General features: G+C 36.5%; 1 long non-coding RNA gene across 7 annotated transcripts; it reads left to right on the forward strand.

The window, feature by feature from the left end:
- Nucleotides 1-247: 247 nt before the first annotated feature.
- Nucleotides 248-26,737, forward strand: LOC103911739 (uncharacterized). 7 transcript variants are annotated; one of them, XR_012386263.1, is made up of 6 exons: nt 249-334; nt 428-482; nt 4,533-4,638; nt 5,059-5,142; nt 16,278-16,358; nt 25,363-26,737. It is a non-coding gene; the product is annotated as an uncharacterized lncRNA (long non-coding RNA). The 7 variants fall into 7 exon arrangements; XR_012386267.1 differs by lacking the exon at nt 428-482 and having other exon boundaries at nt 248-334; XR_012386266.1 differs by lacking the exons at nt 428-482; nt 25,363-26,737 and having other exon boundaries at nt 16,278-18,509.
- Nucleotides 26,738-27,447: the final 710 nt, after the last annotated feature.

The following is a 27,447-nucleotide window of genomic DNA, read 5'->3' on the forward strand; positions in this document are numbered from 1 at the left end:
TAAGTCTGACTTCAAATGTATACTATAACTTTAAAGTTTATGCTATTTTAATAGGATTTAAAAAAAAAAGACGTCAGCCATTTGCTTGAATATATTTGGGAGATAAAATAAATCCACTGAACAAATCTCTATCAACACCAGGATACTTGAATTTTCAGTTATAAACACACCTGCAGTTCCATCATGAATCGCTTGATGGCAGTGTAAGCAGGTTGACCGTGTGAGGGCAGAAATCCTGTTGCTCCTCCATTTGCATTGAGCATTTTGACTGCATCAAGTGCGTCTGACAACTTAAAGATTTACACGGCAATCAGCATGAAATAAATCACTCCAGGTCAGAAAACCGCAGCGCATATTGCCTATATTGCTTATAGTAGTAGTGCTTAGCAGAAAAACTGTAATACAAACGTTTAATCTTATTTAACAGTGATCTTCATATCCGAAAACGGGGGATAAACCGCGTGAGCTCTGGCAGGCTATAGGTATGAGATTATTAAAGATTAATAACACCATATTAAGGGGGAAATTGGTGGAAAGTGTCGCGTGGAAGTTTGTTTTACAAAATAATTTATCATATTTTGAAGTTGCTCGTGTGTGGGCGTGACAAAATATAACTGCCTTTATTTATCGAAGGTGTCACACTTAGCAGCTTTGGTTAAAGCTATGTTTCTTTTATAAAATACACTCATATAGTTCCCTAGCAACAAGAGCTGATGGCAACCGCAGTGCAGTAAATATTTGAGTATATTTTCCCTCTCTTTGCCTAAAAGACACTCGCTTTCATGTTGCTATTCTGAATACAAATAAGAGAGGCAATTTCATACTGTTTAGCTGTAAACAATACACCGAGTCTGTTTGTTTTTTTGGGACAGCACATTTTATGGGTTCAACTTACACTGTATTTCAGTTTTTAGATAAGCATTAACTCCCAGCTATGCTTAATAGTGTACATTGACTCGGAGTTGACTTATAGGGTGGCATTATCTTATCTTATGATATCTTAAAAGTGACAGAAGTGGATTATTATTATTATTATTATTAATAATTTGATATATTGACATGATGGTCTAATAGGCATACAATACTTAACATGTGCATTTACACAAGTGATTTTATTTAAACAGTATACTAAATGCAAGGTGTCTAAATAACATTTAAAACAATGTCAAAATACAAAGGCAGTTGTTATACTGCCATTCTGTGTTACAGATATATTTTGAAATAAAATAACAGTTATTTTGATTAATATGTACTTAAGATATTGAATAAAACATAGAATAAAATCTTAGCTAAAATAGCTAAATCATTTAATTTCTTCCTTGAGACATTTTTTCCTCATTAATGTACACACAGCACCCCATAATGACAGAAAAACACAGAATTTTTGAAATTTTTGCAGATTTATTTTAAAAGTAAAACTGAAATGTCACATAGTCCTAAGTATTCAGATCCTTTGCTGAGACACTCATATATTTAACTAGCATTTCTTCTGATCATCCTTGAGATGGTTCCACACCTTAATTTGAGTCCAAACTGTGTTTGCTTATACTGACTTGATTAGGAAAGTAACACACCTGTCCATATAAGACCTCACAACTCACAATGCATGTCATAGCAAATGAGAATCATGAGGTCAAAGGAACTGCAGAGACAGAATTGTGGCAAGGCAGATCTCGCAAAGGTTACAAAAAAATTCTGCTGCATTTAAAGGGTCACGAAACACCAAAACTCATTTTTTGAGCTGTTGACAGTCATATATGTGTCCCATGCTGCTAAAAACACTATATAATATATTAACATATATTTCACTAAAAGGTGAAAATTGGTTGTTTTTGCGTTATTTCGAGTAAATTCGTACTTCCGGTTTGAAACTAATTTTTGAAGCTGCGTCATGGCCATGAGATCTTAGCGTGTATTCCAGTGTGTAGACTGGACGTCTGTACCTGGGAGTGCCTTATTACGTCTCTGAGTGTGCTGCATTAATGCATGAGTAGGGCCAGACGGAATCTGCGGATGTTTTTTGCCATTTCTGCGGAGAATTTTGGTAAAAATCTGCAGATTTCTGCGGAATTATTTTGGAAGTATCCAGCAGTGTATCAAAACTAAAACCTTAACATATGAAATAAAAAGTAATCAATTACTGAATAAAAACTGAATCAATTTAGCTTTACACATTTAAAAATCTGCAAAATTCTGCGCGCGCAGATTCCGTGTGGGCCTATATAAGTAAGACTTGGTTCAAACCAATCAGCGCGCTCTTTTGTGCATCTTCATTAATATGCATGAAGACCTTTTTACCTGAAGACATTTTTACCTGTTACAGTGTTCTGACGGCAGAGAGACGCCACGTTATGTTGCTAAAACAAGCGTGCAGTGTTGCTTTTATAATTTGCTGCAATGAAGGTTTTGTTTTCATTTTCCCTCTATGAGAGCGCAGCTGGACTCACGTGTGGATTACAGTGCACGTGACGCTCGACAACAATACGTGTCTAAGGAAATTTTTTTTACCTGTGAGCTTTTCTTATCAGGAAATGGTGAAATCCGGATTTGCTGCTCGTCTCCTCTTAATAAAGGCTCTAATTTGGTGTTGATTGTCCTGTCTCTACAGATTTGTTAAGTGAGCGACCAGTGCTCTTTGTTTATTCAGACGGCAAATTTATGTTGAACTAAGTATTACACCAAGTGTAAATATGTTAGCACCACAATCAAACTTACCGTTGTGTAGGATTTTCAACGCATTTTGTGACAGGAATAACACACACGGCTTTCTGACGCAACCTGCCATGTGCATCTAAGTTTCCGGGAAATGCTGAGGGTTTTTTTCTCTCATTCGCTGTGTGGTAACAAACATTGCATGAAAAATACACGCTTAGAGCAGTTCCTTGAATCGAATATCTTATTTGTCACGAGAGGCATGAATGAATTCCCTGAATGAAAGGACCAAACTGCAGTTAAAATCCACCATTTAATAATTTGTCAAATAATTCGATTACTGATGTCCATGTAAACACAGTTACTGTCTTTCTCCCCTGTGTGTGTGTTTTGACTCTGTGAAAATCAGTGCGCGCCCAAACGGACACTCCTATTTTTATGCACATTTTTTACAGACCCTCCCTCTTTTGCTCCTGACACTCCCTCCAAACAGAGCTGGACACGCCCACTTTCCTGACTTTTTCCAAAGTAGAGGTGTGAAAACACCCTGCTGAAACAAGGGGGTTTCATGGTCTTTTAAGGTTCCTAAAGCAGGTCACACACCGGATGCATTGCTCGGCGCCGTGACATGGTGCGCACATGACAGTTAAAAGTATCGCACACGCACACATTCGCATGATATTTAACATGAAACTATTTAGATGGTGCTCTGTGGCGCAGCAGAAATATGAACAGTGTTCAGAGTCGTGGCTGGGTGGTGTGTGTACCCTGATAGAAACCTATGTTTAGTATTCTGAAATGCATGACGCTGCATGGCGTGATGCTCTTTCTGGTGTGCGAGCACAGTGGCCGCTCTAATCCTCAAATGGAAGATGTTCGGGTCAACCAGAACTCTTCTTAGAGCTGGGCCGGCCATCTGGCCAAACTGAGCTATCAGTAAGAGAAAAACCCAAGGATCACTGTGGCTAAGCTTCAGAGATGCATTCGGAAGATGGGAGAAAGATGTAGAAAGTCAACCATCACTGCAACCCTCGATCAGTTGGGGCTTTATGGCTTGGCAAATGAAAGCCTAAATGTTTGCTAAAAACATCTGAAGAACTCCAAGATGGTGAGAGATAAAAATCTCTGGTCTGATGACTTTTTGGCCTTAATTTTAAGTAGTATGTGTGAAAAAAAAAACAGGCACCCCTCATCATCTGTCCAATACAGTCCCAACAGTGAAGCATGGTGGCAGCATCATGCTGTGAATGTGTTTTTTAGCTGCAGGGACAGGATGACCGGTTGCAATCGGGGGAAATATGAATGCAGCCAAGTACAGGGATAACCTCCAGAGTGGTCAGGACCTCAGAGTGGGCCAAAGGTTAATCTTGGACAAGGACACTAAACACACAGCTAAAATGATAAAGGGGGACTTCGCAACAACTCTTTGACTGTTCTTGAATGGTCCAGCCAGAGTTCTGATTTAAACCCAATTGAGCATCTTTAGAGAGACCTAAAATGGCTGTTCACCAACGTGTACATCCAACCTGACAAAACTGGAGAGGATTTGCATGGAGGAATGACAGAGGATCCCCAAATCAAGGTGTGAAAACTTGTGGCATCTTTGCCAAAAAGACTTATGGCTGTAACAGATAAAAAGGTGCTTGAACTAAATACTAAGCAAAGGGTCTGAATGTGATAGTTCAGTATTTCTTTTTTAATGAATGTGCAAAAATGTCAACAATTCTGTGTTCTTTTCTGTTAAAATGTGGTGCTGTGTGTACATTAATGAGAAGTATTTAAATGATTTCAGCAAATGGCTGCAATATAACAATATAAGAGTAAAACATTGTAATACTTTTCTGAATAATTTCTGTACCCACTATGTTTTTTCCCCACAGTGCTAAGATGGGATTGAAAGGGCATGCGCTGCATAAAAACATATGCCAGAGTATTTGGCGGTTCTTTCCACTTACTGTGGCGATCCCTGGTCTAATCTGAAGGAAAGTAAGTGAGTGTTTCTAATAACAAAGTTATACATTTAATAAACCTTGTGAGCAGCCATGTATGAGGTGTTTTAGAGGTTATATGCAATTTTACAAAAGAACTATGGATTCAGACTATTTAGATGATCGAGTCAACTTTTTGTCTTAGTGTCTGCTAGTTTATTACCTTTGGGAATACTTGAAAAATTATTAAAACTCTTTGGTCATTTTTGAGTAATTCAATGATTATGCTAAGCTAATAGTGCTTCTGCAAGACCCTGAGATCAGCTGAATAGATTTTAAAGAATTGGTTTAAAGCACTCAACCGTTTAACTCTAGGGAGTTGTAAAATGAGCCTCTTTTTAAAGAAGTGGAGCGTTTTAAAGATTGAAGAAGAAATTTTTAAAGACTGATATATATATATTTTTTTCTTATGCCGCAGGTGACCTGTAACTGTGAACTAATTTTAAGTTATTTTTGTGAAATGCTACTTTTCTGGAATTGCAGAACAACCACCTCATATACTGTAAGTGTTAAAATGTATTTGTGTTATATGGGATTTTTTTTTTTTGCAAAATTAGCATGTTTCCATTGGATGTATTCTAAATTTTCTGTTTCATGTTGCACAGATTAAAGGGTAATCGAAAAGTATTTGATCTCTTGTGATTTCTCTCTCCTCTGTGCTATTATATATCCTTAACACACTTCACATTCCCACATAATAAACTATTTAATTAAAAATGTAATAAACATGTATTAAATGCTTCTAATGCATACAATGTCTCAAAATCCTGTCTGTAAGCAGCTCACTTGTTTTTGAGCACATATGCGAAAAGTAATGACACATGTGCACATCTCTTTCACATACCAACAAATTAAATATTAAACATACATTCATCAGAAGAGCAGGTCTTTCTTGGCAAGAGAGTAATCAAAATTGCACCAAGCAGTAGATGTTAGTCTGCCGAGGTTATTGACTGCCTCACGAGGTGTGTAGAAATGATGAAATGGTTCAATGTATGTAGCATTTCAACCATTTCAAGAGCAAAGTAATGACGCAGAGAATATATAAGGCACGCTCTGTGCAAGATCTGAACACCACGGTGAATAGAAACAGAAGAGTTGAATGAGCACTGGGCCGGACTTCCCACAATTACTCCCCATGGGGGCTGCTTGTACGGCAAAACAGCCTGTTAGTTTCTGAAGCACACTAGATTTTATTCCCCAGCCTGACTGCTGGTCTTCCATTGCTGCGAGATCCAACAGTTTACTCAATTTTCAACTTTTACACCAAAGCGTCGCTTCCCTCACTCAGGGAAATGCATGCTTACCTTCATTCAGCAGCGTAAAGAGGACAAAACGGCGACAAATTACAGAGAGGGACATTAACGCTGACGAACACAACATGACAAGAAAATGGTAGAGACTTGCGCCTCCCAGCTCTCTTTCTCGCCCAAAGAGATTTAAATAATAAAAACCGTCGGCCTGTGAACAAACAGGATAATTATGGCCTGCAGTCTTCCTGTCGCTGGTCAGGCACGGCAGAGCAGAAAGAAACACGTTATTACCACTCAAAGCTTTCTGCCAAGGAATTAGGCAACATCAATGTTTCATGTAGTCGCCCGGTTTGGAAAGAGACTGAAAAATCGACACATTTTGACCAGGCTTTTCTGTGTGCTGTTTTTCTCCCACTGTGAAAGGAAACGTGGGGTCTGAAAATCCCAAATAGACTGGAGAAATTTTTGCACTTGTAAAGAGAGATTACGAGTTGGAGTAAATTGCATGTGAAACTGGCTTGGATTTGTACATGCAAAGCGCTTGAAGTTCACGGCGGGTAAATTACAATAAAAGATAAAAGGCAAATATTGATGTCATGAAATTAAAGCAGTCATTCCATACTGTAGTGTGTCTAAGTAGAGAAAAACTAAAATTATAATAATAAAAAAATGCTTTAAATAAAAAAAAAATTAATCGAAACCTACAAATGCCATTTGTTAGAAGTATTTTACTTCAATAAAGCCTTTTTCTTCCTTTATTCTACCTGACAGATGTAATTAAAGTGGCTTTGACCATCATAATCTATTTCAAAACACAAACTTTTTTCCCTCTTAGGCTTTTAATTAGTTATACATTTATAAAATCCAAATCTTAAAATAACGTTTATTCACTTTTTTATTTATACACCTACAAAGTCTCCAAAAATCCAAGCAAATAATTCTGTTCTGTTATTTCTGTCTGTTCTTCCCGCCATCGGTGAACAGCGCTTCCATTTCTGAAGCTGATCGCAGGCCTTTCTGTTAAGCAGGGGAAGACAATAACCAATCATAGAGACCTCGCCTGTCAACGCTCAAAAAGCAAGCAGGATAATATTTACATTAGTTTATTTGCTATAAATGCTCATGTTGTTTTTTGTGCATGTATTAGAGTTTTGTTTAATACATTCAGAAAGAGTGTTTTCTTTGAGCAGGTCAAATTAAGGGTACAGTTCATATATCTTACTACTGTATTAAAGAACAAAGTTGTATTATAAAATAATATATAAATACAAATATATTTTTAGATTTTAGTAAAAAAAAATATTGTGCTGTGAAGAAAAAATCTAATTAGGTATGGAAAACATCGTCAATGATAATCGTAACCGAACCAAACCGTGAGACCAGTGTAGATTCACACCCACTCGTTACAATTATAGACCTTTTTCTTGGCTGCTGCATGGAGGGCGCCATACTGACCAGAGTCTTTCGGTAGAATGTTTAGAACTTCCGTTTACATCGTTTACAACCGGTAATTTGCGATCCGAAAATGGGTTTCAACAGCGGATTGAGTGGAATCTGTTAGATCTGTGGCTCTAGAGAAAAACAGTATTGTAAGCCATGCTTCTTTTCATTCTGCTTAATCACGTGCCCCCAAAAATGATATTTAAAGTAAACAAAACAATATGATGTCTTTTGACTGCTTTCTTTAATAACTACATTATAAAATACTTGTACTTTTACTGACGCATTTCTAAAAACAGTTCACGGAGAGAGAAAAGTCAGATTGCCTACACTGTTTGTTATCTTTATTTTTCAAAAGCAGACATGTTTGTTGTCATTGTGAGTGTATAAAACAATAAAAACTAGACACCTAACAGATTCAATTGATGTATTGATCTTTTCTGTACAATCAAAACTGGAAGTGTAATTTACGTTCATTTCAGGGTTATGAGGTGAAAACTTGTCAGAACACGTATACGTGGTCTCCGACCCCTAGGGGTTAAAGAGCACTTCAACTTCTATTCAAGTCGCTTTTTTGATAGAGCACTTGTACTTTTACTTAAGTCTGCGTCTCTAGTACTTTATACATGTCTGATGACCACTCCCCGCCACATGACATACGGATCCAATGCGATCAATTTTCACCAAGTAATGCAACCCACCTTTAGTCCAGTTTTAGTTGGAAATTCATGAAGAAAACGTAAAGCACTGTAGCCTTTCAGTTCTCGTAAACCTTTGATCGAAAACACCATTTTTATTGAAACCATAAGCAGCAAAACCCCCCGTCATCACTATGCCATCATTACTTCATCAAGGAAAATAAATAAAAAGATTATTCTAATGCACAAATTGTGCTGTTATTCATGTACGAAATTTAGTGATTCTTATTTATGTAGTACGATAAGCAGTCTTATTATATTGTTATTATATTATATTGTATATATTATTGTTTTTTGTTTTTTTTTGAGACACTATATATTACTGTTCTTTATGTCATTCAAAACCTGAACATTTAAGAACAAAAATTTATATATTTAAACCTGTCTTACTTTTGGACCTCCTAATTTTTGACTGCCATTAAATGTAAGATTGGTCCCAGTTGAATTCAATTTTATTATTCAATCTGCCAGGTGAAGTTAAATCTATAAAATGTGTAAAAAAATTTAACTAGGTAAAATTACTTTAAAATGTTATATGTCAAGACATACTTCTCTAAACAATAAACCAAAGAAAGATGTTTGAGAAATCATTGCAGAATGCATTTCCATATATTGCAAATCATGCGTCCAAAAAGTGCAATATATAGATCCAGGAAGTTATTCTGTAATTGTAAAACGATGTTACATTTCAGCTGTCATGCAGTAAAAGGTGAAGCTTTTATAAATGATTTAGAAAATACTGACAGTTTTCAGACAGGTTTTCTCAACACTCCCTGTCTGCTGTTGGTCAGCCAAACAGATAGATCCACCCCAAACTCATGCCAATGGCAGAGGCTTTGTTCCCATGTTGGGATGTTAAAACAAAGCATTGTTCTGTCAGCTTGTTTCCAGTTTTCAGTAGATTCAGACTAAGAATGGCTTACGATTATCTCTGCATATTAAATCTGAGATGGGGGAAAGAGTCTTAACATTTTAATGATTAAATTACACCTCAACCTTTATTATGGCTCGTTACTAAAATGTTTCTAACATCAGATTCACTTGCCTGAATTAGCTAATTAGCTCTATAACAGCTTGAGATACTAATGTTGATAATGATCTTAATAATATTTGTCTTGGTATTATTATTGTTTTTTATTAGTTAAATGAGAAAAAGATAATTAACGGAGGAAAAAGAAATAGCAGAACAATGAACATGGCAAGCTAATGAACCACGGCAAAAAAATAAACCATTTGTACCTCTGAACATTAACCACTGCATTGATCTTACCTGCATAATGCATTAACAACGACCTCTGATTATTTATGAGTGCAGAGTGCAGGTATGGTAAATGACACTATGAGTTAGAGGAATTGATTTATGAAACTATACAAACAGCACACATAAGCTCACATTACAGTAATGGCAATGAATGACAATGTACAGTATAACCAATGAACAAGAATATTAAGCAAAAAAGTGTAATGAAACATTGTGTTTGAGACTTTGGTGTCTGGTATATGGTATTAAAGTAATTAAAACACCTACAGACAAAGACAAAATTGTTGGTACCTTTAAAATAAACATTATTTTATATATTCTTTTATTTTTTTAACAACATTTTTCTCCATTATGATACCTAGTAGGGCTAAACAATATATCATTTCAGCATCGATAGCAATGTGCACATTCGCAAGAGTCACAGGATCTGCAATATTGAGTTGGGATTGTAAAGTTTAGGATTGTATAGTTGTATAGTTACATATATTTATTTTGAATTGTGGCTCAACTCCTATATATATAGTTATATACAGCTAGAATAAAAGCAGTTTTTATTTTTTATGAAACCTTTTAAGGTCAAAATTATTAGCCCCTTTAAGCTAGATTTTTTCTCGATAGTCTACAGAACAAACCCTCGTTATACAATAACATTCCTAATTACCCTAACCTGCCTAGTTAACCTAATTAACCTAGTTAAGCCTTTAACTGTCACTTTAAGCTGATAAAATAGAAGTACTTTCAAAATTATCTAGTCAAATATTATGTACTGTCATCATGGAAAACAAAAGATGATAAAGCAGTTATAAGAAATGAGTTATTAAAACTATGATGTTTAGAAATGTGTTGAAAAAATCTTTTCTCCGTTAAACAGAAATTGGGAAAAAAAATAAACAAGCGGTCTAATAATTTACGGGGGCTAATAATTCTGACTTGAACTGTATATGGAGTTACTGCAGAGTTTAACCTTAATGAGGTAAAAGTTTATCGTTTGCACATATTTGAAAGCACAAAAAGCATTCAGACACAACATTTTATTAAAAATATTTTTATTCAACTGTTTAAACAGTAAAGTCTTTGCAGTGTTATTTTAGGTTTGGCTTTTTTCACTTTCTGCACCTGAATGTGATTTGACTATACCCTAAAAACCATAAATCACGGTTTATTACACTTTTATTGACCTTATTCTTTAATGCGGAAGTGCGCTTGTTTTTGTGATTGTTTTAAAACTTCCAACATATTTGCCTATGGGAGAAATGACTTGGAATAATAAACGAAAATAAGAAGAAGAAGAAAAAAAAATCAGTCAAACTACTTTCTCTACAAACAAGTGTTTGCATGAATATACAGACAAAGCAGAATCATATAATAAGAAAATATTAGTTTGCAACATCAAGCAGCAGCATCAAGCTGTTTTTAATGTCTAAAAATAAATGGAAGTGAATGAGACTGGAAGTCTCAAGCCAAAAAAGATGAAAAAATTCAAATGGCTCATACGTGCTCATACGCGGAGAATAAGGTGAATATTTGTAAATTACATTTCAAGCATTATTTGTTCCCCTACAAAATCATGCAAAAAGATTGAAAATTAATCCATTGTTTCCAAATTCTACTTATCTGGTGAAATTGTATTTATATTGCAATATATATTGCATAAAAACAAAATATCACAATGTCCAATTTTTCAGATTTCATGTAGCCCTAATACCCGGCCAATTTTACATAGTAAAAACATAAAAAACGCTCATCACAAAAGACCCATTTTTATTTAAAAGTATCTTTTGACAATCCACAGCATTATACCACTGACCCCATTTCCCTTCATTCAACAACTGCACAAGTCGAAACCCCTTCAAAGAACATCCCATCCTTTCCTAATCAAAGCACTGTCTGTGAAACCAACTCTTCCATGAAGCAAAACAAGCAGCAAACCATCCACCTCTGCTTTAGTCTCTCTTGCTAAAATCACAATCACACACATACGCACACACACACTCTGTGCCTGTTCCTGCTCTAAATAGTTCAATCAGAAGCGTTCGTGGGCGACACTATGGGACCCGTCCGCCTGGGCCTCGGGTCTCCATCCAGCAGATGAGCCTGCCAGCGGCTCCGAGCAAACAGGCAGATGGTGTATAAGCGGACAGATCCGCTCTCCATCAGCGCCGGTGCTCTGACGGCTGAGACTGTGTCGCCGACTGTACCTCTGGTCCCACTTTGTTACGCCACCGTCCCTTATGACAGCCAAACATGCTCTGCCTTAACCGTACAGACATCTGCTGAGTCTCTGCAGTCCAGACCTGCGTTCATTCCCAATGCATTCCCACAGTCTAAAGCAGGATTGTGGAGCTTTTTATATTGAAGCCGGTTGTTAGCATTGTGGTGGATTTTGCTTTTCCTGAAAAATCTTGGGTTATAGGGTAAATTTTGTTTATGATTATATAAGACATATATCCTTATTTATAATCAGACTACAGAAAATAGAGGAATAATTATGTATCACAGTCAAAAATAATAACCAATAATATTTTTTAAACTGAAAATGGCTCACTGTTAAATGCAGAGGTGTGGCCAGAAATGTGGAAGTGATCAAATAGGGTAGACGTCAGTAACTAACCTTAAAGAAGACCTATTATGCCTCTTTTTACAAGATATAAAATAGGTCTCTGATGTAGTGTGTATGTGACATTTCAGCTTAAAAATAGCCCACAAATATTTTTTAATAACTCTTTGAAACTGTCCCTTTTAGGCTTTGATCCAAATTGTGTTGACTGTCGCTTTAAAATCAAATGAGATTGTGCTTTCAGCCCTCTTTTCAAGAGTGGGTGGAGCTACAAATGCTATTGTGTCAGCATAGCTGCAGTTTCAAAAACAGGATGAACATAATCTCTGTGAAAAACTGAAAATGTCAAAAGAGCTGGCTCAGAAAGAAATAGTAATATTAATAATACATTTTTATTTATATAGCGCCTTTACAATAAATGTAACAAAAATAGATAGTACAAAAAGACATTGAAAGAAACAGTAATCAAGTAAAGACAACATTAGATAAAAAGATAAACTACGCTGAAACTTTTTTTTCAACATTTCTCAACATAAACTCAACATTTATAATGCCTCCTAATCGCTGACATTATCTTCGGCAGGAACAACTCGAAAACTCTAATGGCGGATGACTGCTTCTCACTCAGGGCTGCTTAGGCTAATATGGGAGAGGTTGTCACTAATGGTCACTATTGTTTCTTCAGACTGTTTTTTTTTAAGTGAGACTATAAAATATAGATTTCATTTGTACCATTGGAGGCTGGCGATATTTACATTGTTGTCACGCAACTGTGCTGAAACCTTATAAAAGTGATATTTGCATAATAGGTCCCATATCATCATGGGAGCCATATAATGAAAATGTGGATATACCTAGACATAGCTAATAAAAGTCAATAGAAAATGGCATACCATGAGCCTCAAACACCATTGTTTCCTCATTATTGTGTTAAACCCATGAGTGTGATGCTGCGTTCACACCAGACGCAGATAAAGCATCAAGCACGAGTGATTTACATGTTAAGTCAATGCAAAGATGGCACGTGAATCACTCAAGTTGGAAAATCTGATCTTCAGCGGACATTCGCAGCACATTAACCAATCAGGAGCTTGCTCTTGTAGGGGAGTAATTATGATGTAGCGCCTATTGTTGGTGTCCTGTGCTAAAATCACCTTGCCGACATTGGACAACAGTTCATCAAATTGAGCCTGGCTCAATTGGAAGCCCCACTGAAAGCTTCCGTCATCCAGGTATAGTTTCTGGGAGTTGATGAACTCAAAGCTCCAAACAAATCAATGCTGTTTATCAGCCTTCCTAAAGCACATAAACACAGCTATTCTCTCAATAAAATCCATGTTAGCCATTTAACAACAAACCTAGAGTCACCGGACAGACAGAAGCCCTATCCATGATGCAAATCTGCATCTATTGTAAAGTGAATTTGAACGTGAATGAAGCGAGTAAACTCAAAAGGTTTACACGTCTATGTACATGCCAATAGCGAGATTTATTCTGGTGTGAACACAGCTTAAAATCAGAAGACTATGACTTTGCTCGCGGGATCATTAATATGCACACCCAAGGCTGCATTTGATTGGCCACAACATTTTCTAGTGTGATTACAACTATGATCATTTTCCCCTTATTTTTATCTAAACCTATATTAAACTTAATATATATATAGAACTCTTATTTTAAAAATGAAAGAGACAGGGAGTGTAGAAGCCATTTGGCTGTGCCATGTTCATGTCCAATGTGCGATGGGCTTTAAGGAGCAGGTATTAGCCAGCTATCTGTTTACAGTGCATCAGAACACAAAATGCGGGATATATTTTTAATTTATTCAGCACTTCTTTTTAGTTCAACTTGTATATTGTGAAATTTACCACATACGTTTGTAATGAGGCAATATTATAAGTAAATGTGCCACCATCTGCCCTATCCCAGACGCCCACATACAACTTTCTCTGAAGGCATATAGTCTGTTTCAGGATGTTTATGGTACGTTTTTGGAATTTGAGCAAGTCTGGAACATTGCTGTCTATGGAAGATGAGGAAACTTTCAGATTTCACCTAAAATATCTTAATTTGTGTTCTGAAGACAAACAAAGGTTTCTGGGGTTTGGAACAACATGAAGGTAAACAATTAAAAACTATTTTAATTTTTGGGTGAGGCACATCATTTCACAACATATGAAATCATATGTGCAGGTTTATGGGTCTTTGTAGAGGCTGTAGTTTGCATTGTGGTGGAGTTTGTTTCATTGAAATGTCTAGTTTAATTTGGGGTGATTTATTTCTTAAAAGTTATTTTCTTTTTTATATTAACCCAGTTAACACTCCTGCCACACATGTTATATTCATAGTTAATTAGTACTAACATGATGTAGAATGCAGTTTTATGACTCTAAAATTCAAGATACTGGGGCAAAAATGAACCCGAATGAGGATTTTGTCACATATTTATACATGATAGACTTGAGCAGCAAGGTCAATACCAAACAAGAGCCTTTTTTGTTCTGTATCACGAGTGAAAATGTGATATTGATCTTATACAACAGCTCTGTAAATAAGAAATTGATATTTTTGACAAAATATTTCCTGTTTTTTGTCAATTTTGCTAACAGAACGATCAAGAAACAGCAGGAAAGCGACCAGCACAGTGATAATTCTTTTCTGAATGAGTTATGAATGAATAGACTGAACCAATGATTCAATTGCGCATTTTAGAAAATTCTCGAATGAATCAGCTGTTTGAATGAATCAAATGAAAACCGACTCTCTTACATAAATGACTCATTGAGACATTTACCAGTGTCTTTGTTTGCAGAATCATTCCATTAAAAATGATTTCTGCTGAGTCAGGACCTGCATTCATTCCCTCACCAATGCAGTCTTCAGCAGGATTGTGGGGGCTTTGTAAAGGCGGTAGTTAGGATTGTAGAGGGTTTTGTTAGTTTGAAATTCCTGAAAGGCAGGAGGCTTAATTTGGGGTAAATTATTTCTGAAAGGCACAATAAAGCTAAATATCGCATACGTTCAGGCAAATCGAGAAGTGTGCAGCTTCCAAAAGGGCGCCAGGTCCTTCATATTCAGCTGGAAGCTTTGCAGAGAAATTGTGTTAAGGCCTTACTTTGAATTTAAATGAATATTGCATGCTCTTTTTCAAATGTCATCTTCCTTGCATGCCAAGTTTACACTTTCCATTGCATATTTAGCCAGGGGAATGCATAAGGACCTTTCAATCAAGGAAAGGCACCTTCCTCTAGACTTTGTATTAATTATGAAAATGCATTCAGGGCAAGGCCATCCAGATGTCTAGTGGCAATTGGAATTTAAAAGCTTTTTTTGGCTTGTTATTTTGGTCTCTAGACTCTGGGAAATCCCAGATGCATCACTGGGGATTGCGCTCACAGTCCAATTAGCATTTCCAGCAATTACAGCAAAGAAGGCCATGGTCATTTCGGAGGCAAGAAACTTACAGAGTTTTCAGGGCACTTTAGGCAGGAACACAGGATGGGAGAGATTAAAGATGAACAAGGAGTAAACAGGAGGAAGTCGAGAAGACAAGACAGAAGAGAAGGACGTGCAAGGTCTCTGAGCTCCAGACAAAAATAAAAGCTACGAGAAAAGCTACTGGCTTCTAAAATGAAATTATGGATTGGCTCTATAAAGACAAAAAAAAAAGAAAGGAAAAAAATTGTTGACAAAAATAACAGTCAAATGTATTTATTGTAAAAACTGTATGAACATTACGTTAGGTTTCTGGTTCAAAACTAACAATGGCTCTCAGTTAAATGTAGCAGTGAGGCAAAAGATTTTTAAGTGAGCAGACCTATAGGCAAATTAAGTGGACTTCAGAAACCTTAAGATGAAGTACATAATTTTAGCATAACAAAAACATATGGAAAAATAAGAGTCTAAAATATAAGCCTAAATTGTGTAATTGTAGTATATTTAGTAGTATATACTGTAGTTTTTGAAAATGACCTTCCATGCAGTGTGTAACACAGCTCTAATTGAATGAAACCATCCAGCTGAGGTTTAAATCACAAAGTGCAACTTTTTTTTAAACTTGAGTGAATGAATCATGTTGTGCTCGGATCTTTTGCCTGAACGCGTCAATGTTGATATGAGACATCACCAAATATGTTGTGCCGGATCCGGTAAAACAAGAACGCGCCTTTCTCTTTAGACATAAGCGGAGCGTGGGGGAATCACAGGACTGATCGTGACACAAAGATGATGATCACTGACAGAGGGAGATTTGGATGTGTTTATATAGTGCTAATAAAGTTAATATAGGGAATAAATTGTTAAAGTTCATTTTCACAACAATACCTCAGTATAGCCCACCTAGTGCTGTATTTGTTTCTGTCATTTTACTGATGATTGATACAATATCCTACCCTGCAACCCGGGATTCACCGGCCATTTGTTATTAAGGATCAGCAAAGACTATGGGACTTTGTCAGCAACTGTTGCAGTTCATATGGACCAGTTTCTTCTTCCTCAGGATCATAACATGTAAGTTTAATTAAAATTATTGCATCGTTCTCTGTAGTTTGCAAAATATATATTTAGTTGTGTGTTGTAAAGTAATCACTCTGTGTGGCTTGTATTCCCTTATCTATTATAGATCAGTGCTGTTACTGTATCTCTATGTATTAAATCAGTATGGAGCTATTTACATAATGCGTCCAAAACCATGTACCCATGCTTCTTCCAATACTGATTTAAAGTTAAATGAGTCTCTGAACTCGTGATCATCTGCCGTTTGTCTTTGTGGCCACCATCAGCTGTTACTACACATACGTGCAAAATAGTTAAACTTTTTTCACTGTGTGGACTAATACTGAATGTGTGTAGTAATTATTACTTGGGGTTAGGGTCAAGAGAAAAGTAATATGCTGTCGTTAACTGCATTGCTTTAATGCATTCCTGCATTGGGCTCACATGTTTTGCGACTTCATAACCGTGGTGGGCATTTCTCTCTGTCTTGCTCTGAATCAAGTCGACCAATCAATACAGACTGGGTCATTGGACCAATAACAACAGATTAGCCTCACACAAAGGAGGGGTTTTAGAACAAATGAATTGCTGAACGAATCGCATGGCAGTCGTTGGGATAATTAGGTAAAAATAAATGCATATTATAAGACAATGAAAGTGTTTTTGACCTTGCATGCATATCAGAATGTTGTTGGAGACCCCCAAACCCACAATATGACCTTTTATAATGCATAATAAGCGCACTTTGAGCATCTTCCTAAACATATGTATTTTGAATTCTACATCAAAAATTTCTCAACTTAAAGAATACGAGCATTGTTATTTTAGATGCAAACAATACCAGGTACTTTAACATTGTGTTTTAGTTCAAAGCTTCAAGAAACATTGGGCCGTTATCAACCTTAACATGCTACGTTAACGTGAGACTCTTATCGGGCGATAAAAAAACATTGTTAATCTATTTTCAAAGTTGGGTTGGGAGCTGGGTCTATTCTACGCAAGTTATGATGACATTCACCTTGATATTTTAGCGCGAATGTATACCTGGCTGCTGAGCCATGTGACAAAAAAGTGCCCTTCTGAATCAAATCAGTAGGATGCCCTTCTGGATCTTTCACTTACTTCAAAGACACTACTGACTACATTTACATGGACATCTGTAATCTAGTTATTTGTCTTAATAGAAAATAATATAATTAAGGTGTTTACGTGAAGTGCTTTCATGTAAGAGTCCTGTAATTTTGGGTGACTTGCAGTTCGGCAGTTTCACTATCACTCATGAACATTTCATTCATGTCCCATGTCAAACTGAATTATTAGACGCAAATAGTAAGGACTGGTGAGAGTGTAATGGAATTTATTAACGTACACTGTATTGAAAGAAAAAACTTCAGAATTCGCGATGTGTGTGTGTGCGTGGTACTTTACTGACAGCTGCGTGTGTGGATCTTGTCGGAAAATATGGCGAAAAGTCCTACATGAAGGTAATAGTTTGATTGTGGTGTTTACTTCAATAATGCTGCTAATATATGCATACTCCACATCTTAATTTCATTTCTGTTTAGTTCAGTTATGACTTTAGTCGGATTAAGGTAATAAAAAAAAATCTCTGTTTCGAGCTTAGGCCTACAGTTCAAAATTCATGTTTAACGGAAAAAACAGTACACCTTATTGAACATCATTTATTTTCATTATCATAGTAGAACAGTTTCTCATGCAGTTTGTGATGCATTTTGGAAACCAGAGATGAGCCCCTGGTCTATTGTGCCACCGGACTTACTTTTAGTCAATATTTTGGTAGCACACATATTCTGAATGCCTTTGGGAGAATTCAAATGAGCCATTTTAATCTAGATTAATTCCAAGATTACAGTGAGATTAATCTAGATTGAAAAATTGAAATATGCTCACCTATAGTTTTTATTTTATTTCAGATTTACAGTTGAACAGCATTTCTCACAAAGTAAAAAGCCAATTATAATGATTGGCCTGAAAAATACAGTATTTTTGTGAATTCAGGACAACAGAGATGTTACATCACTGTCATTGGTACACAAAACATCTTTTATGTTAACATTGTCATCATATTGTAACTTTTTTCTGACTTTTAATAAAAGATTTGAGTCATTTGTTTGCAAAGTCCCACACTGCATGTGTTTATGTTCTTAAAAAAAAAAAAAAAAAAAAAAAAACACTGCTGCGCACATATCAGAGAAATAAAAAAACTCCAAACAAAAGCCAGATTTTAAATGAAAGTCACATTTTTTGGACCATTTTAGGTGCAGACTGAAGCGCTGTGATCTTCCAGTCTCTCTTTTTCAAACACAAAAGCCTCAGACTAAAAGAAAACATCCAAAGGACAGAAAGCAACACTGAAAAACAACAAACATCAAAACTCACGCCACTGTTCAGAAACTTCTTGCATTGCTGATAGTGAGGGAAAAAGGCCCTTTTTTTGTTTAGACATTTAGACATTTCAAACCCACAATTAAACCAACACAGTGTAGCATAAAATAAAGCAAGCCTTGTGTGATTTCATAATTCACAATAAAGTTTTCTCAGTGCTTGGAAGGCAATCTAACTTTGCCTGCATGTTTGACAGGCATACAGTAAGTAGATGCTTCTTGGCAATATTAAAATCTAGGTCAGGCGGCACATGCAATCATCTCACAATATACAGAAATATAACATCATGCCCTGACAACAACGTGCAATGAAAGCAAGAGTGCGCGGCTTTATGGAGCTGCTTGGTGTTTCGGTCACATATAATAGCACTGCTGATGAAGGCCTGAATGAAAGGCTATAATCAAGCGCATATGGAGGACTCCAGACGTATGAGCTTTGCATTGAGTTTCTCCACTCGTATAATGCTGAAAGCACACTTCAAATCAATAAAACTCACCGCAGCGGCCAATGAAACGGCTATGAGAGTGTCAGGAGTGTGGCAGATCAACAAAAGGATGAGGGAGAAATTGGTCGTGTTACAAAAGAGGCTTCAGCTGACCATTGAAAGAGAAAAGTGAATATTATAAGATAAAGATAGAGAGAAGAAAGGCTTTACCTAAAATATGAGTTTTTGAACAGGCGTCACTGTGAAAAGTGATTAGTTGACTTTGCTTTAAAAAGATGGCTAAACCTGATGCTTTTAAAGTGATTGGCTGACCTAACTCAAAAAAGTAAACTCGTCTAAATTAAAATTCATATTTTCTATAGCAGTGTTTCTCAACCACGTTCCTGGAGGACCACCAACACTACATGTTTTGAATGTCTCTTTTGTCACATCCATTAAGTCTTTCAGTCTCTGCTAATGAGCTGGGACCTCATGTATCAATGCTACGTACGCACAAAAGCTTTGCGTACGCCAGGTTTCCCGCTCATGTTTGGATTTGGTAACGATGAAATGAATGTGAGAATGTGCATTGGTCCATGCCAACTTCATGTCTGGCGTATGTGTATTTCTTGTGTGTGTGTGTGTGTTAGTTTTAATTCCATTGGCGACTCCAAGAGGCAATTATGTTAAATTGCACACTGCAAAGTATTGCTCCAGCACATGTGAAAAACATTGCTATTGATTTATTATTGATAAAATGGGTAAATTGACACAATATATATTCACAATATACTGTCAACCCATGATTTATTGATCCTCACAAAGAGCAATGGTTGGAATGAGGCTCCAAGGTGGCAGGTGAGTGATGGATTTAAAGATATTATTCCAACTAAGTTTGATTTAATTTAATTTTATTTTATTTAGCGTAATTATTTAACTGCATATCAGGAGACTGTGGTTATCCATTAAAGATGTGGCTGTTAAACCCCCTCAACAAGTGCACAAATACATTGATGCCCATTCTCGCACTCTGTCAGTTGTGGAGCAGGTGATTTGGCAGCTGAAATGCAGGTGGTGCTGCCTTGATAAGAGCGGAGGGTTGCTGCTATACCACCCTAACAAAATGTTCCTCTAATACATGTGTCTCCCACAAACACGGATACTACTCCAGACAGTAAAGTGTCGCCCCTAATTGAGGCAACTCTCTCCTCAAAGCGTGTTAGTTCAACATCCCGTTTTCCCGCCTGTTCGGTCCACACTTTGACGGTGCGCCACTGTTCTCCTCTTAACCTGCACCTTTACATCGGACCATTTCTTTTTTCATTTGTTCACAGTGCGATGTTCAGACCCCACTGCGTTCATTGCGTCAACTAAACTCTCCCACTCTATTTTTTTCTTCTTTTCTTAATTCTGGAGAACAAACTTGCAAGTAACAGTTTTTCTTCTGTCTACCCCTGATAAGTGCTCCTCCAATTCACATTCTGTAAAGTTTCTCCTCTTGCTTGCTTTTTCCATTGCTTTTTTGTTTGGTATTGCCAAAGTGGAATCATTACCATATTTATACAGGGAAGGAGGCAGGGAGAGGTTTTGCACTTGTGCACGTGCGCTCAATTTCACGTTAATTTGGATGTACAAAGAGAATATGCGTGGGATTCCGCATATGCAGTGTTTCATACATCTGATTTTACTGCGTACGCACATTTACAGCTTTGTCTGTACGCAATGTTTTGGAATTAATTCAATGCAAGTCTTTGTATATGAGCCCCTGGGGATCTGAATAAGGGTGTTTTTGGTTAAGGAGACATTGAAAATGTGCAGAGCTGGTGGTCTAAACGGAAGTCTATTGGGAGAAAAGTGCAGTGTGACCACGATATATGGCGACCCAGTGGCGTAGTAGGTAGTGCTGTCACAGAAAAAAGGTTGCTGGGTCGCAGGTTCGAGGAGTTTGCATGTTCTCTCTGCGTTCACGTTGGTTACCTCTGGGTGCTCCGGGTTCCCCCACAGTCCAAAGACATGCGGTACAGGTGAGTTGTGTAAGCTAAATTGTCTGTAGTGTATGAGTGTGTGTGTGTAAATGTGTTTCCCAGAAATGGGTTGCAGCTGGAAGGGCATCCGCCAGGCCCGGATTGGCTAATCGGGAGGACCGGGAGAATTCCCGGTGGGCCGGTCCGTTTTTTGGCCGCGAGGGCCGGTGTCCCTAGCTCCAGAATCTGTTGCTCTCAGCAGTCACACTTTATAAATTAATTTATTTACTTACTTGACTACAGTCTTCTTATTCATTATTTTCCCGCAGCTCTGCTCTTTTTATATATAACCAGCCTACAGGTTAATGATGATATTACTCAGATGAGTCAGTTCTTCATATACAACTGTTGTGGTCCAGTGATTAGCACGTTAGATTACGACGCCGCCGACTCGGGTTTGATCCTTGTCTGAGTATGTTTTTTTTATTTTATTATATTTTTATTGTTAAGACATTTAATACTGTTAGGGTTTTTAAACATTTAAAGTTCTAAAGCAGCTGTTTTCTCAAAAAAAAAAAAAAAAAAAAAAAACGTGATAGTGTAATTAGAAACTGAATTGGAAATGACCTTATTTTATATAGTCAGTTGTGAACTGAGGTGGGCCGGTCTAAGGCTTGAAACTCCAGGGCTGAAAAAGAGTCCCACTCCGGCCCTGGCATCCGCTGTGTAAAAATGTGCTGGAAAAGTTGGCGGCTCATTCCGCTGTGGCGACCCCGGATTAATAAAGGGACTAAGCCGACAAGAAAATAATGAATGAATGATAAAATATACAAGTTTAATAAGTCTATTGATAATAATATTCATTTTCAAAATAGTGTACTTATTTTTGCTGAGATATGTATGTACATAATTTCAAGTTAAAACAGATTCAACATGTCACTTTTAAGGCTTTACTCACTTTTTTAAAGTAAAATAATCTCTTTTTAAATTGGACTGGGTATAAGTGTATTTTATTGTAGCCAGTGTATACTTATTTTGCATAGCAAAATAAAACCCAAATTCCGTTCTTTTTATTTACAATTTATATTGCATCACCTCTTAATGTACTTGATTATTTTATTGTGTAGTTGATTGTCATTATTGTAGAAAAATATTTCTTATATATAAAAGTCTTTTAAAGTTTTTTTTTTTTTTTAAACTTTTATAAATTTATAAAAGAAAATGAATCAATGAATATATATAATGCGGGGTTGCCACAGCGGAATAAACTGCCAACCTATCTATCTGTTTTACACATCAGATGCCCTTTACACCGCAACCAATCACATCTATATTTAATTTGTTTGTAGTCTACAATGATTAAGGCCATTAAAAAGCCTTAAGGTTTTTCAATAAAAAATACAGTTTGTGTCAGTAAACCCATTTTTGGATGTCAAAGATAATTTAAGATATGACTAATGATGATAATAACAGCAATGATGACAGTAAAGTTAAATAAGAAACTGCCGCATGTCACTTCTGTTTTGCGTTCTCTTTGTTCAGTTTTCCTGCCACTCATCATTTCCATTGACTTTAATTCCCTCCAGCTGTTCCCTATTTAGTTGATCTCCACTCCCTTGTGCATTTAAGTCCCTCTGTTGCTAAGTTCAGTGTCTGGTATTATTTTTGTAAGCTACTTGCTTGTGCTTGTTCCTGCCTGCTATAGTGGATTAGCCTTTTTTGTATGTTTTATAAAAAATATTTAATTCATTTTTCCTTCATCCAATTCTTCTCGCAGCTTACATAATACAAATTAAATTGTATTACAATATAATTACAGTATTATTATTAAAAAAAATCATAAAATAATTAAATTCATAAAATAATACAGTTTTGTGTGGAGCCATGATGTTCACCGCTATATATAAATAAATTAGTTCATATTATTGATAATCATCATAAATAAATAAAATATTGATAATATGGGTCTGTCCTAGTAATATTTATGAATATCATTTTTAGTGAAAAGTAGTATAGCCCCTTTCACACACACAGACCTTTCCGGAAATTAAATTTTCCAAAAAGTGATCATGTGTGAATAGGCCCTTTTTGAAAATACCGTTAAATTCGATCTCGCAATTTTCTGGAAAGAGAATTTGTAATATTAGCGGTGATTCGGCGGAATTCTGCTCTCTGTGAACACAGAAGGAAATTGCAGGAAAGAGCACGTTCACGATTAAAACACGCTGACGTGAGATGTCTGCTCCAGCCAATTAGAACATTCAGACACATTCACATCTGTGCTGTTGTTTTTCAAGTCACATTTAGCTGCTAGCTGTTAGATAACGTTTCTTTGCTAATTTTTAATGCCAACTTTGTAAAAAATTATAGATAAAACGCTTAAGATAAACTTATTGTAATGCTTATAAAGTTGTTCACAATACTTATCCACCCACAAAACTTGAAATGTAGTCAAATATGTAAACATTAAGCTGCGGTTTGCACTTCTGCCTTTGGATGTCTCTGGGACAAAGCAGCTGCATGAATGCTAAAGCTTTAAATGAAAGTGAAACCATCAACAAAAGCCTTACCCCCGTCAAGCGCAGCCATTTAGAGCTCATTACTGGTTAATGATGTCAGAATTTGCCGGTATTTTGGAATGAATGTGTGAATGGTCCTTTCCGGATAAAATTGCAGACCTTCTTTGCTGTGTGAACATTGCGTGCACACATAGGGCTCAACTTGTGCAGTGCACATGCTTTTTTTAGTCTTGGATATAAAATGTCCTTCCAAAAGGATCTGAAGTGCCCCAGCGACACACACACACACACACACACACACACACACACACACACAGCTCAAAAAATACGTTTTAAAATCTATTTTAAGATTGTGTCATGTCCTCATATGATGTCCAGTCCAAAATATGGATCCCAAAGCAAAAAAGTTGTAGACTGTTTGTGGGCACAAAACATAGCTTCAACATATCAAACGCCCAGCATGAAAAAGTAAAGCACAGGCGCAGCTTTAAAACACTTTCTTCTAGAAAAGTTGCAGGGAGCGACGGTGCGCCTTGAGGGAAAACCACTGCGGGAATAATAGAGCTCTGCCATTGAAGACACGAACAAAGAGGAGGGTTTGATGCGAGACGTCACAGGTAAAGACAGCAAAATGAAGGGCAGGACGGAGATGAGAGACTGAGGGAAGGATGGGACTAGAAGGTCAGACAGAGCGAACAAAAAGAAACGGGTCTGATTCAAGAGAGAGACGTAAATAACAAGACTGACAGCTGAATGGAGGCTCTTTTTTTTGTGCCGGGACTGTATTTATAAGCATGTGCAGCTGTGAAGTTCACTCTAAGTGCTGACAAGAGGCCGTGAAAACACAGTATACCTGAGAGAGAAAGCATCGCGAGGGCTGTGAAGTGCTGTTAGGGGAGGAACGTTGGGAATATGTTGACATATAGCTGATGGGACAACGCTAAATGTGTTGATAGTGTGAAGGAATTGCTGAGGTCTTTTGCGAAAAAAGAGACATCTGTATACACTCCATTCAACAACCTCACACCTGCACTCGCAAACACACACAAAACACACCAGCCAGAGTGCTTTCTGCAAGTACAAATATACACAGTCTCAGATATAGTGTCAAATAATTAGCATATCGCCACATCACAGTTTATGGCACTTTGTTAGAATAAGACTGTGATCTCTATTAATCTGCGGCTAAATACAGTTTGTCACTTTAAAAGGTGTCGAATGGTTGAATAAGATTTTGCTATTTTTTTCTTTGGAAAAAAACATGCAGTAAAGGCAGATTTTATAGACAGGGATTCTTTATTAAAATTGTATCAAATATATTTTCTCCAAAAATAAAGTTGTGTTAAAGAATAATGTTTACGTACAGTGCTCAGAATATATAAGTACACCCCTCACAAATCTATCTTTTAAATTCATATTTTTAGGGAAGCGTTACAATATTATATTTGTGCATATACATAAGAGTAGTCAGTGCTGAAGCCACATCTGGAGCTTATTTAACAAAATAACATATGATAATGGTCCAAAAACTAGTACAGCCAAATTTATGTTATAAAAAAAATAAATAAATACAAATGGGAAAAAATGAAAAATAAAAAGAAGCAATAAAATTTAAAAATTTTGTTGAATTTTAGTAGGTTTAGTAGTTATTTTTTATTTTTATATTTTGCTTGAATTTAATTGTATTTTCTTTTACTTTCCAACAGGTTGGGATTGGCTAATCGGGAGGACCGGGAGAATTCCTGGTGGGCCGGACTGTTTTTTGGGCGTGAGGGCCGGTGTCCTTAGCTGCTTGCACTCTCAGCAGTCACACATTTTTCATTCATTTATTTATTTGACCATAGCCTCACTCTTTTTATTCATTATTTTGCTGCAGCTCCGCTCGTTTTATTTGTTTTTTCGCAGGCCTGTGAGTAAAATGCAGCCTGTAGGTTAATTCTAGCGTAACTATCATTCAACCCCAAACAGTGGCACCTTAGTGAATATAAGAATTCGAATAATGAATTAATATTAATGAATATTACACCTGCTCAATGAAAATCAGATGTTTCACTACATTACTAAATCTGACATAACTTGATCAGAAATCTAAAAAGGGGAGAAAAGGATTATCAATAGACAATAATACTGTGGAGTTGTGGTCCAGTGGTCAGCACATTGCATTATGATGCAGCCGACCTGAATTTGAAACTCACCTAATTTAAATTTTTTTTATTTTTTGTTAAGACATATAATACTGTTAGGGTTGTGGAACATTTGAAGTTTTAAAGCAGCTGTTTTCTTGAAAAAGAAGTGATAGTGTCATTGGAAACTGAATTGGAAATTACCTTCATTTAATATAGTCAGTAGTGAACTGAGGTAGGCCGGTCTAAAGGCTGATTTAAACTTCTGCATTGACGCATAGCCTTACGCCGTGGCCACCAGCGTCACTGATGCGCACCTCTCAAAAAATGTAACTACACGTCGCAACGACACATAGCGCAAGCTCTGTAATTGGTCAGATGGGTAGCACTGACGAGTCTGGGCGGGACCGATAGCTGCGCAAGCCTGATGGAGTGATTGTTTACAAGTGTGGAGTTCCATGAAGGAGCTCCGGATGGAAAGTTTTGTTTTGTGTTTACCTCTTGGTTAAAGTTGTTGCACGTCCGCCGGTTCCTGCCTCAAAACGAGCAAGTTTGAGCTACTTGTACATTAAGGAAGCGTTCAGAAAAAAACAAAACATCAGCGAAGAAACTCGACACAGTGGAACATAAACACCTCGCTGCCAGCTAGCGTTTCAAAAGTGTTATTGCAGAAAAACAGAAATGCTGATCACTTCATGCAGAAGTATAAACCAGGCTTAAGGCTTGAAACTCCAGGGCTGAAAAGGAGTCCCACTATGGCCCTGATTTCTTAATATGTTTTTGACTAAAATATTATTTTTATAAATATATCTGGTTAATAATTATGTTTTGTTTAAATGCACCAAAATACATTTCCTGTATTTATTGAGAAATGAATAAAAATATTCATTTTCAAAATGGGGTGTACTCAATTATGCTGAGCACTGTAAATTTATGAATTAAATGGATGGATTACCCCAAAACAAAAATCATGTCGTCATTGACTCACCCTCGACTAGTTCCAAACCATTTTTTTTGTTCTGTTGAAGACAAAAGAAAGCATTTTGAAGAATGTTGTAAACCTTCATCCATTGACCTTCGTAGTATTTTTTTTGGAACAAGTAAAGTGAGAGTAAATAATGACTGAAGTTTCATTATGGGTGACCCCCCCCCATTAAACAACCCAGGGTCATTATGGATATATATATCCATATATAGTTACAATATATATATATATATATATATATATATATATATATATATATATATATATATATATATATATATATATATATATATATATTTCTGGAGAGTGCGAAATACGTCCAAGGAGGTATTTTTTTTGCAGTTTTTGTTTTTGCGAATCCATCAGAGGGTGCTGTGTACGCTTTTCAGATTTCAAATTTCTCTGATTAGTGCCATTTGCGACCGTTCCCCCCACCCACCTCCTTCCCTAAACCCAACCCAAAAGAAAAGCCGCCTGATTTGTACTGCATTTTCAGATCTTATCACATTTTCACACTATTATTTACTTGTTTATTTTATTTTTTTTGCATTTTTTTTTACCTACTTTCTGTAACCGTTCTTCACCAGACTCGAACCCCGTCATCACGGTCAACTACACTCTGCGTCTCAAGTCTGCCATTGTACATGGTGAGCCACTGGGCAAACTAGTAACTACAGAAAAGC

The sequence above is a fragment of the Danio rerio genome, chromosome 10 (genome assembly GCF_049306965.1).
Source record: "Danio rerio strain Tuebingen ecotype United States chromosome 10, GRCz12tu, whole genome shotgun sequence".
NCBI classification, from domain to species: domain Eukaryota; kingdom Metazoa; phylum Chordata; class Actinopteri; order Cypriniformes; family Danionidae; genus Danio; species Danio rerio.